This window comes from Mustela nigripes, chromosome 1 (assembly GCF_022355385.1).
Source record: "Mustela nigripes isolate SB6536 chromosome 1, MUSNIG.SB6536, whole genome shotgun sequence".
Classification (NCBI taxonomy): domain Eukaryota; kingdom Metazoa; phylum Chordata; class Mammalia; order Carnivora; family Mustelidae; genus Mustela; species Mustela nigripes.
This window is the reverse complement of record NC_081557.1, coordinates 56,742,574-56,752,666: the sequence shown is the minus strand read 5'-3', so window position 1 is coordinate 56,752,666 and position 10,093 is coordinate 56,742,574.

The following is a 10,093-nucleotide window of genomic DNA, read 5'->3' as shown; positions in this document are numbered from 1 at the left end:
TGTGATCTCTGTCTGTCAAATAAATAAATAAAATCTTTTAAAAAAAAGGAATAATCTTGGGGCGCCTGGGTGGCTCAGTGGGTTGAGCCGCTGCCTTTGGCTCGGGTCATGATCTCAGGGTCCTGGGATCGAGTCCCACATCGAGTCCCACATCGGGCTCTCTGCTCAGCAGGGAGCCTGCTTCCTCCTCTCTCTCTGCCTGCCTCTCTGCCTACTTGTGATCTTTCTCTGTCAAATAAATAAATAAAATCTTTAAAAAAAAAAAAGGAATAATCAGAGATCAAGAAAGTCTAAAGTTTTGTTCTTTCTTTAAGTAGATCTGAGAAAGGTCTGCACCACTGTTCCACCAGCTAGAACAGTGATGCCTAACAGAAATATGTCAGCAATATAAGTAATTTTAATTTTTTTGTCTCCTCAACAAAGGTAAAATGAAACAGCAGGAATAAATTTCAATAATATATTTTAATTCATTATATACAAAATATCATTTCAATGTTAAATCAGAATAAAGATTATTAATGAGATATTTTATATTATGCTTTTCTTATTAAATCTTTTAAATCCAATGTGTATTATACAATTACAAAGCATACCAATTTGTACACTGAATTTTCACTTGGAATCTTTGATCTGCATCTGAAATAGACAAAATTTATTATTGGCAATACAGATGTACAAGTCCAGGTTGTTCCAAGTATACTTAAAAGCTTAACAGTTCTTTTATTTATTTATTTATTTATTTATTTTAAGATTTTATTTATTTAGTTGACAGAGAGAGATCACAAGTAGGCAGAGAGGCAGGCAGAGCGAGAGAGGAGGAAGCAGGCTCCCCACTGAGCGGAGAGCCCGATGCGGGACTCGATCCCAGGATCCTGAGGTCATGACCTGAGCCGAAGGCAGCGGCTTAACCCACTGAGCCACCCAGGCGCTCCAAAGCTTAACAGTTCTTATATTTAAATTTAAATTAATTAAAATTAAGTTAAATTAATTCATTTTTTCAGTCTCATTAACCACTGTTCATGTGCTTGATAGCCACATGTGACTGTTAACCATGTTGGACAGCAAGACTGAAAGAAAAAGTTAGTGTGACTGTGTGTACACATTTTGTTCTCCCTGAATTTATGGAGGGTGGAACATTTTGATAAAAGATGTTTATCTTTTATGCATTTACAATAAAGAGGGCAATTTTCTTCTTTGGTAAGATGCCCAGTGAAAGCAATCATGATATGAGCCAGCATTCAAAGAGTTAAATGCTTGTTACAACCTAAGAGTACTCTCCTTGAAAAGACAATTGCATCTTGATTGATTCAGGCAAGATGCTGAAGCTTTTCACATGCCTGATGAGCATTGTTTGAGATTCTGTTCCCTGAATCCTCTGCTGTTGTCTGCTCAGCCACCACTGAGTGTCACTGTGGGCTGAGAAGCCTGTCCGAAATCAACAACCGGGAGAACTGCCTGAAATGAGAGAAGGGAGTGAAAATGAATGATGATATGTTGAATTCTCCTGGGTTTCTTTGCTTCTCTTTTTGCTTCTGACACTAGTACACTTCTAAATCCAAAAGAAGTACATGAGGAAAATTAAATCAGAGCACAAAGCCACTAAGGAGCAACCCGGTAGATAAATATCACCTAACTTTGAGGAGCCTGAAGTTGTGGTAATAGCCAATGTAGAGTTGATTAATGTCATGAAAATAAGATTTACTCTTGCAAGGCTGTATCATCAGCATAAAAAGTAAGGTTTTGTCTCTGATGCCTTTTCTCTTACTAAATGGCTAATATTTGTGTTTATTTCCATTTGATTGTGAAGGATCTAAGTTTTTGCTTTTGCTGTTATTCTGGTTTTAGTAATAATATATCTAAATGGTTTTGAGACAATATACATTAAAAAGCATTTATATTTTAATTACATAAAACAGAAGCTCAAAAAATTGTGCTGTTGGCACCAGAAGGAATGTATTTATTTGATATAGAATAGTACATGAATGGGCATTCAATATGATGTCTTTTTGCAAACCTTAGTGAATGTCTGTTTTGGCTGAAAACAGATTTCACGGTTGTTATTGATAGACGCAGGCACATACACACTAGTCTGAAAAGAAGTAAGCATCTTCAGAGTTCAAATATGTAAGCAGTATTTATTTTAATGTGGGTTTTTATACATCAGGCACATAATCCCACAATGAAGAATGCCTGATGGTGACTTTTAAGAACTATCCAGTAACGTTCTCCCAGTGACATTTTGTATATAATGAACCAAAGATGTAGCATTAAGATGAAGGTCAGTGAAGGTGTTCTGTAGTCTCTGTAGATACTCCAAGGATCCAGACACAAGGTTTTTTGTTTTTTGTTTATTTGTTTTATTTTAACAGGTTTTGAATATATACTTCTAAGACATTTTAGGAAGTACCTAAGAAATTCATTTTTTTAAATCAAATATATATATTCCTTAAGCTTTTCTTAAGTAATTGCCTCATAAAAATTTATCAAAATAGAATAGCAGTTGAATTATATTTCTCTTCATTTCCTTTAACTCTCAAGAGACTGAGACTCTAAAGGAGTGAGGAGACTATCAATCCCAAACAACCCCACATTAGTGAGACAAGATGATGCTGAAGCAGATAAACATGCCTTAGATGACAAATAATTGAAAGTTAAGATTGATCACTATTATATCCGGTGGAGAATAGTATCCTGTGTTCATACTAAAGAATGAGGAAAGGTAAATTTCACAATGGGGAAATTGAGAAATTTGGTCATTTGGAGAGGGGGAAACACCCTCAAGTTTATACCTAACTACCGAATACTTAGTACACATAACGCACCCACACCAGCATTAGTTTAATAATCCTTATCACAACTGTGTGAGGAGTTAAGTCTATTTTATATAAACACACCAAGACCCAGAAGGTTTCACAGTTAGCAAGTGTTGGGGCCAGGATTCATTCTTGGGTGTGATACCAAAGACTTTGCTTGGTAGCCACTACTCAATTCTAATTGTCTGTATTAATTTATATAACTCCATGTGGGAAGGCATTTGCTGTAGTGACATTACTGCTGCCTAAAGTAACGATTTTCTTAAAGATTTTTTATTTATTTATTTGACAGACAGAGATCACAAGTAGGCAGAGAGGCAGGCAGAGAGAGAGAAGGGGAAGCAGACTTTCTGCTAAGCAGAGATCCTGATGCTGGGCTCGATCCCATGACCCTGAGATCATGACCTGAGCTGAAGGCAGAGGCTTAACCCACTGAGTCTCCCAGGTGCCCCTAAAATGACTATTAAAAAAATGGATTAACCTAAGAAAATGGAAGTTTTTGTCCATAAGTTACAGAAAATTTCTCCTTTTTCTTATCCCTCTTATTCATCTCAAATGCTACCTTAAATTCATCTTACTTAGTTTTCTGAAGACTTAATACTCTAATATAATATATACAGTTAATACTATCTATTTTATAAACATTGTAAAAATTAAGCTTCCTATATACAAAGCAATTCCCAAAGCCTGTCTGTAAAGGGTTCTCAATAATTGATATTTATAATTGTCTTCTTAAATCACTTTCTTTATGATGCAATTTCTGAGAACATTCTGGAGAACCTAAATTGACCTAATATTAAGTACAAACACTTTAATTTAGGCACTACTAGTTCCTGTCTGGATATCAGTTTTATTTTACACTTTGAATGCAATTACTACATTTCACACAACATTTATCTTTTATCTACTTTCTATCTACCACCTGGCCATCCTTCCCACCCACTTGATTTTTAGGGACATAATGGTTGCCACGTAAGGCAGGATTAGCTAAATTTTTGTGGATTGGTTTAAGCACCATGGTGATTAAGAGAAAGCTAGAACCAGTCATCTTTAAAGGTGGTGGCAACTGCAAGAAACTGGAGAGTCATAAAATGTTGCAAGGCAATACTGTAGAGTGCAGCGAAAGGGGTTCTGGGATCAAATGGGGTGATTGTTCCCAGAGGGTTTGAAGTACTAATGTTCAAATAATGAGACAATGAATGGTAAGAGATTAACAACAGAACCGTCTCCCTGGAACTGTTAAGGTTCTCACAAAATTTGCCATATCACCTTGAGGATTATGGTGCTTGTAATGTAGAACACATGTTAATATAAATAAATACCAGTCTGGATCAACAGTATACTGCGATTTATTTGAGAATCATATATTTAGTACACAAGAGGAATGCTGGGCAAAGTAGGAAGGAATACAGAATTTGCTGAATAGATATCTGCACAGCCTGGTAATTAATATGGCCTCCATAAATGTCAATTATTTTCCACTTAATTCCCTCAATCACTCTGTAAAATCAGTGGTAATATATCCATTTTTTTTAGATAAGTAAAATAAAGATCAAAGAAATTTAAAGTTCTTTACAGGGTCATAATATTAACACGTGGTAGAGTTTCAATATAAAACTGTAGTCCTTTATTTCTATAACTTGTACTCTTCGTTAAACTAATGGTTTTTAAATATATTTTTAGCTTCAGGACATTTTTTTTCGTCAAGAAAAATTTTTCACAGAAACCTATGTATAAAACTGGTTGAAGCTGTGCTTCTGTTTGGTGCAGTTGTGAGGGTCTTGGTGTAGATACGCTGAAATAACTATCTCTCACTTCCACTTGAGTCCCGATACACATTTGCGAATATCCTTAGCATTCTCTGGACCATAATTTGAAAAGTAGGGCATCAGGGCATACTCAATTTCAAACAGACTACAAATCCTTGAGTTGTTTGTGTGTGTAACTATATAGCATAAGATAATCCTCTGCTCTACAATTTTACATTCTATTGCAAAATAATTTTTTTAAGTGGGAAAGAGGTGGCAGAAATAATCAAAAGCACTTTATCTGATGGTGCATTTGAGATAAAAAAAAAAAAAAAACCTTGAGCTATCATAGGTACAAAGGCTTCTAGTTGTCTTTTGGGCTAGGGTACCATGCATTAAACTAATGAGCCATTCTCCCTTTCTTTTACAGCTATTCTCTTTTATTCTAAGAAATTCAACTAAACCTACAAAATATCTTCTTTATTTTTCTAAAAATAAATAATAAAATAATGAGATTTTCTGCCCATTTCCCCACAGTCGGCAACTGAATCATAGAGACATCTAACTTTACTGGATACTTTGATTTACAAAATAATACATACTTTTTGCAAGTGGATACACAGCTATTCTGTGTGAAGGTGAGCTGTATCCTAGCTGCATCCCACTGCTCATCTCTAATCTTCACAGATTTCTTTGTGGGCTGGAGAAAGGGAGAACTCTGGATGCCCTTTGTATCCTGAACAAAGGAGACAGCATGGACATCTTCAAACAAGTTCGAAGTATGAATTTATGGGCTGCCCTTTCTCACCTCTGGCTTCTTCCCAGAGTGTTCAAGGCTGTTCCCAAAAGAGAAGCTCTGTTTGCCTCAGTCTATTTGGTATGGCATCTCTTTAATTACTAGGTACCCAAGAATGTACGGGGATTTGACTATAGGTGTTTCTTTGACAAAACATATTTAAGCCAAGGATTGACCAAATCAATTGCAGAAAGTATTCACTTATTATTAAAATGAACAAACACTGGTATAATCTAAAGGGGATCTCACTCTGATATATTCTTTTTTTTTTTTTAAGATTTTATTTATTTGAGACAAAGAGGGAGAAGGAGAGCACAAGTGGTGGGAAGGGATAGAAGGAGAGGGAGAAGCAGACTCCTAGCTGAGCAAGGAGCCCAAAGATATGGGAGATATGGGACTCAATCCCAGGTCTCTATGCCAGGACCTTGAGATCACAGCTTGAGCCTAAGGCAGATGTCTAACCAACTGAACCACCCGGGCACTCCTCACTTTAATATTTCTTACAGTCATCCTTTATCCCTAATGTCTACCTGAGAATAAACAAATCAGTATTGGTCAATAAGAAAAAATATTGGGCAATGGGAAGAAAGTTAGAATACAGATTTATTCATTGATTACAAAAAAAAAATGAACTAGCAAACAAACAAACAAAAAAACCCACAAACAAACTTATAAAGAAAGAGAAGGAAAAAGAGAGAAGGTAGAGAATTAAACTGTATTAAGTGCATGTAATGCATTAGGCATTGTGCTATAATAGCTCAAAAAAATGGAGAATGAGTTACATTACAAGTGCCACAAAAGTTGGACCAAATTCCTATCAACTATGCCACCATAACACTCTATCCATATGTGTTTGGCAGCATCAGTTATACTGAACCTTAACTGACTCTCTCCACATTTCTGAGACTGTACTGGAAGTTCTTCAAGGGCTTACCCACCTGTATTACCTAAAACCTTATGATTAGGCATTCTGTATTCCTAAAATGAGGTCAGAAAGGAGGTGGGTGGAGTTGTTTGATTAACCTCCTTGTAGCATACCCACTTCCCTGCACCTATATTAACCGTAATGAAAAATCACTCCCAGTAATTATTAAGTTTTTTCTTTAATTAATACAGATTTTCATCTGTAGAGGTCAAATTTCTTTGCCCTTAACAAAACCTCTTATGGATAAAAACTATACAAAATCTTCCGTGCTGAAAATCATTCACCTGCATCAAACTATATAAAAATATTATTTAAATCCAGGTTACTAACAAAATAAATTAAACAAATTTTAACTATATTCATTCAGTAAGAGTTTATTGAGTATATAATGTTGTGATTGTGCTAAACTCTGGGAACATGAGTAAGAAAACAAAACATAAAAGCTTGATGAGAGACTTATATCCCAGTAAAATAACAGTAACAAAATATTGTGATACATTTATAAAACAGTTGCTCTGGGGACACAGAACAAAGGCATCTAAATCAGACTAATGAATCAGGAAGTCTTGAGGAGATAAAACTTTAATTGAACATAAACTATAAGTAGGAATTACATAGGTGAGGAAAATGAATAAGGGTGTTCTAGATAAAGTGACAATTCTTTTTTAATGAATAGCATCAGAAATCATTGTTTTAGAGGGATTAATAAATGTGTTTTTGAACTATGCCATTGTAATCATGAAAGCTTACTTTAAGAAGGATGCTGTCACCCTGGAATCAGATGTTTTTAATCCTCCATCAATAACATATATTTTGAGTATTTCCCCCCAGAAGTGAAAATGTATTACTCTGATAAAGTCACACTCTTTTGCCTTTCACATAAGCATTTCTCAGCTATTTAGAGAAATATGTGTAGTTTAGGGAAATGGGGGCAGTGTTTTGTTTTGGTTTGTTTAGTGCAAGGATGTCTTGTTGATATGTAAATTCCTCAAGATGTCTACAATCAAAGGATAGGGTTAATATAGAGACCATCTCTTTAAAGAAGTTATATTGTCTAATGTAAAAATAACAATAACCACATCATGGCCCAAGCTCTTTAGGTTTAGAAAGAGAGACAGTATAGGTGATATAGCAATTTAATAAATAAAGTGATTTTGTTTTTTAGTTACTTGTCAATTGTTGTTTGTGGAATTGTGGAAATTGCATGAGATTGTGACCATGGTACAGCCCTTCACTTTCAATGGGATCTTAGACTTAACAATCTCCTTCAGCCTCATCTGAAATGATGCCAACTTGTTTATATGAGCCATAGATCTGTGAACATTAAATGCATGAGTCAACATTTGGTAAATCATAAAGTGCAATGCAAATATTAGCAAGTTACAAATGACTGTGTCCTAATATTACAGCAAGAAAACAATTGCTTTATATTGTATTCCATACTCGTTATAGATAAAAGAGCTTTGATAGAGTATATTTAAAATTTTAAAAGTTGATAGTATAATAATAAAAACACTATCTCTGCTACCATAGCTGACTCGGAACAGTTATAACATGAATCAAAACTCATCCTCAAGAAAATGGGGAGTAGTTTCAAGTTCTAAGTCTTCAGTATAAAGAAAGTTGTATAAATCTAGTGTGCTTTGGGCAGTACCAAGTTCTTTGAAATCAGATTGGGTTGCTTTGAACTCTGGCTCTATCATTGCCTTTTTTTTTTTTTTCTTTGACTCTGGACGATATATTTAGCTCCTTGTAGTCTCAGTTAGTTCATCAATAAAATGGGAATAATAAGAAGTCATCTCTTATTGTGTGTTTATATAATGTGTCAGAGACAGAGAGAGAAAGACAATGAATGACAATATATGTGATTAACAACATAGCACCAGCTTAACTGGACATGTTTAATACAGGTTAGTTTCTGTCTGCCCTCAGGAAATCTCTTAGTGTAGGCCAAGTCACCATTCTTTAGCTAAGAATAAAATATATTTTAGTTGGGGTGCCTGGGTGGCTCGGTTGGTTAAGCTTTCAACTCTTGATCTTGGCTCATGTCATGATCTCAAGGTAATGAGATTGAGCCCCGTGTCGGGCTCTGTGCTGGGCATGGAGCCTGCTTCTTTCTCTCCCTCTCCCTCTGCCTTCCCAATCCCCTAAAAAAAAAAAAAAAAAAAAAAAAACATTTCGACCAGAATACTGTAAAAGCAATACCTTAAAATACTCATAACACTCTTTTACACAAGCTTAGCCAAGACAGAAAAATATCTGGAGCCCTCATATGGAGATAAGCTATCTCTAAAACTGAGAGAGGGTAGAAGGGTTCTCAGGTGAGGTCTCTAAACTAATTATAAACAATGGTAATCTACTCTCAGGTAGCATCAGTCCTGAAAACACACTTTCCCCATAAGGAAATGAAAGACATCAAGGATGTATTGGCCCCCCAAATGTCTTCCTACACACCTGTGTTTCAAGATATAGTTATTTAGTTGAAAGAATCCCATCTTTGATAGAGGTCACTTCTTTAAGGAGCCTCCATGTAAGCCAAGGATATACACCTGGATTTACTCATGTCTTACGCTGAGCCAGAACTCAAAAGCCTGGAAGAGTTAGATAATTACTAATTCTAAAGATCATTACTAATCTTCATAGACTCCTAACAAGGAGAAGGCCCCTCTCTTAATTATGGTTAATGTCTGAAAATGAAGATTTGGAAATTTAAAAGCAGGGTTTTAGAGTCACACAGACCTGAGTTTAAATATGGCTCTGCCATTTTCTGGCTGTGTGGCCTGAGAATAGTGATGTAAACTCTATAAACCTTTATTGCCTTAAGTTTTAGGTGGACACAGTGCCTGTTTCATGTGTCTATGGAGATAAATGACTGTATATATTTAAAATATCTAGATGAATGCCTGGTACCTGGCAAAAAGTCAGAGCTAAAAAAAAATTATCTAATTTTTTTCAGTAATAACATGACCAACAAGTAATATCTAAGCTCTTCTTACATGTCAGACATTGTGTTATTTACTTTCACTCATAACTTGCCTGTCACTCATTAGGGCTTATATGAGTGTGCGATGCAGTGATTAAATACTCAGCTTTGGAGACCTGAAGCCTGAGTACAATATTCCTTTTTTGCCACTTACTTTTCCAAGTGACTTAACCTTTCCAAATCTCTCTTTCCTCATCTATAAAATGGGAATGCTATCAGAACATCTTCATACCATTGTTGTAGACATTCAGTATGATGGGAAGTGAAAAGTGCTTGGCAAAATGCCTGGTGTGTGGCAAGCATTTAAACAATGGTGTTGTTATGTTATGGTTGTAATGATTACTATCATCTTCACATGTTAGGTGGTATGCTAAGAGGCAGGCAGGGAAAAATATTTATCTTCCATAGTTATTAGTTCCTATGTAACTACTGTGTGATAGAAAAAAAGTCACAGTCCTGCAGTGAAACAGACCTTTTCTGTATATGGTTGTTATCCTTTATTTTATTTTAACACTAAAAAATACTTATTTATTAAGGAATATGTGGTCCATATACACTATGGAGTATTATGCCTCCATCAGAAAGGACGCATACCCAACTTTTGTAGCAACATGGTCGGGACTGGAAGAGATTATGCTCAGAGAAATCAGTCAAGCAGAGAGAGTCAATTATCATATGGGTTCACTTATTTGTGGAGCATAACAAATATCATGGAGGACAAGGGGTGTTAGAGAGGAGAAGGGAGTTGGGGTAAATTGGAAGGGGAGGTGAATCATGAGAGACTATGGACTCTGAAAAACAATCTGAGGGGTTTGAAGTGGCAGAGGG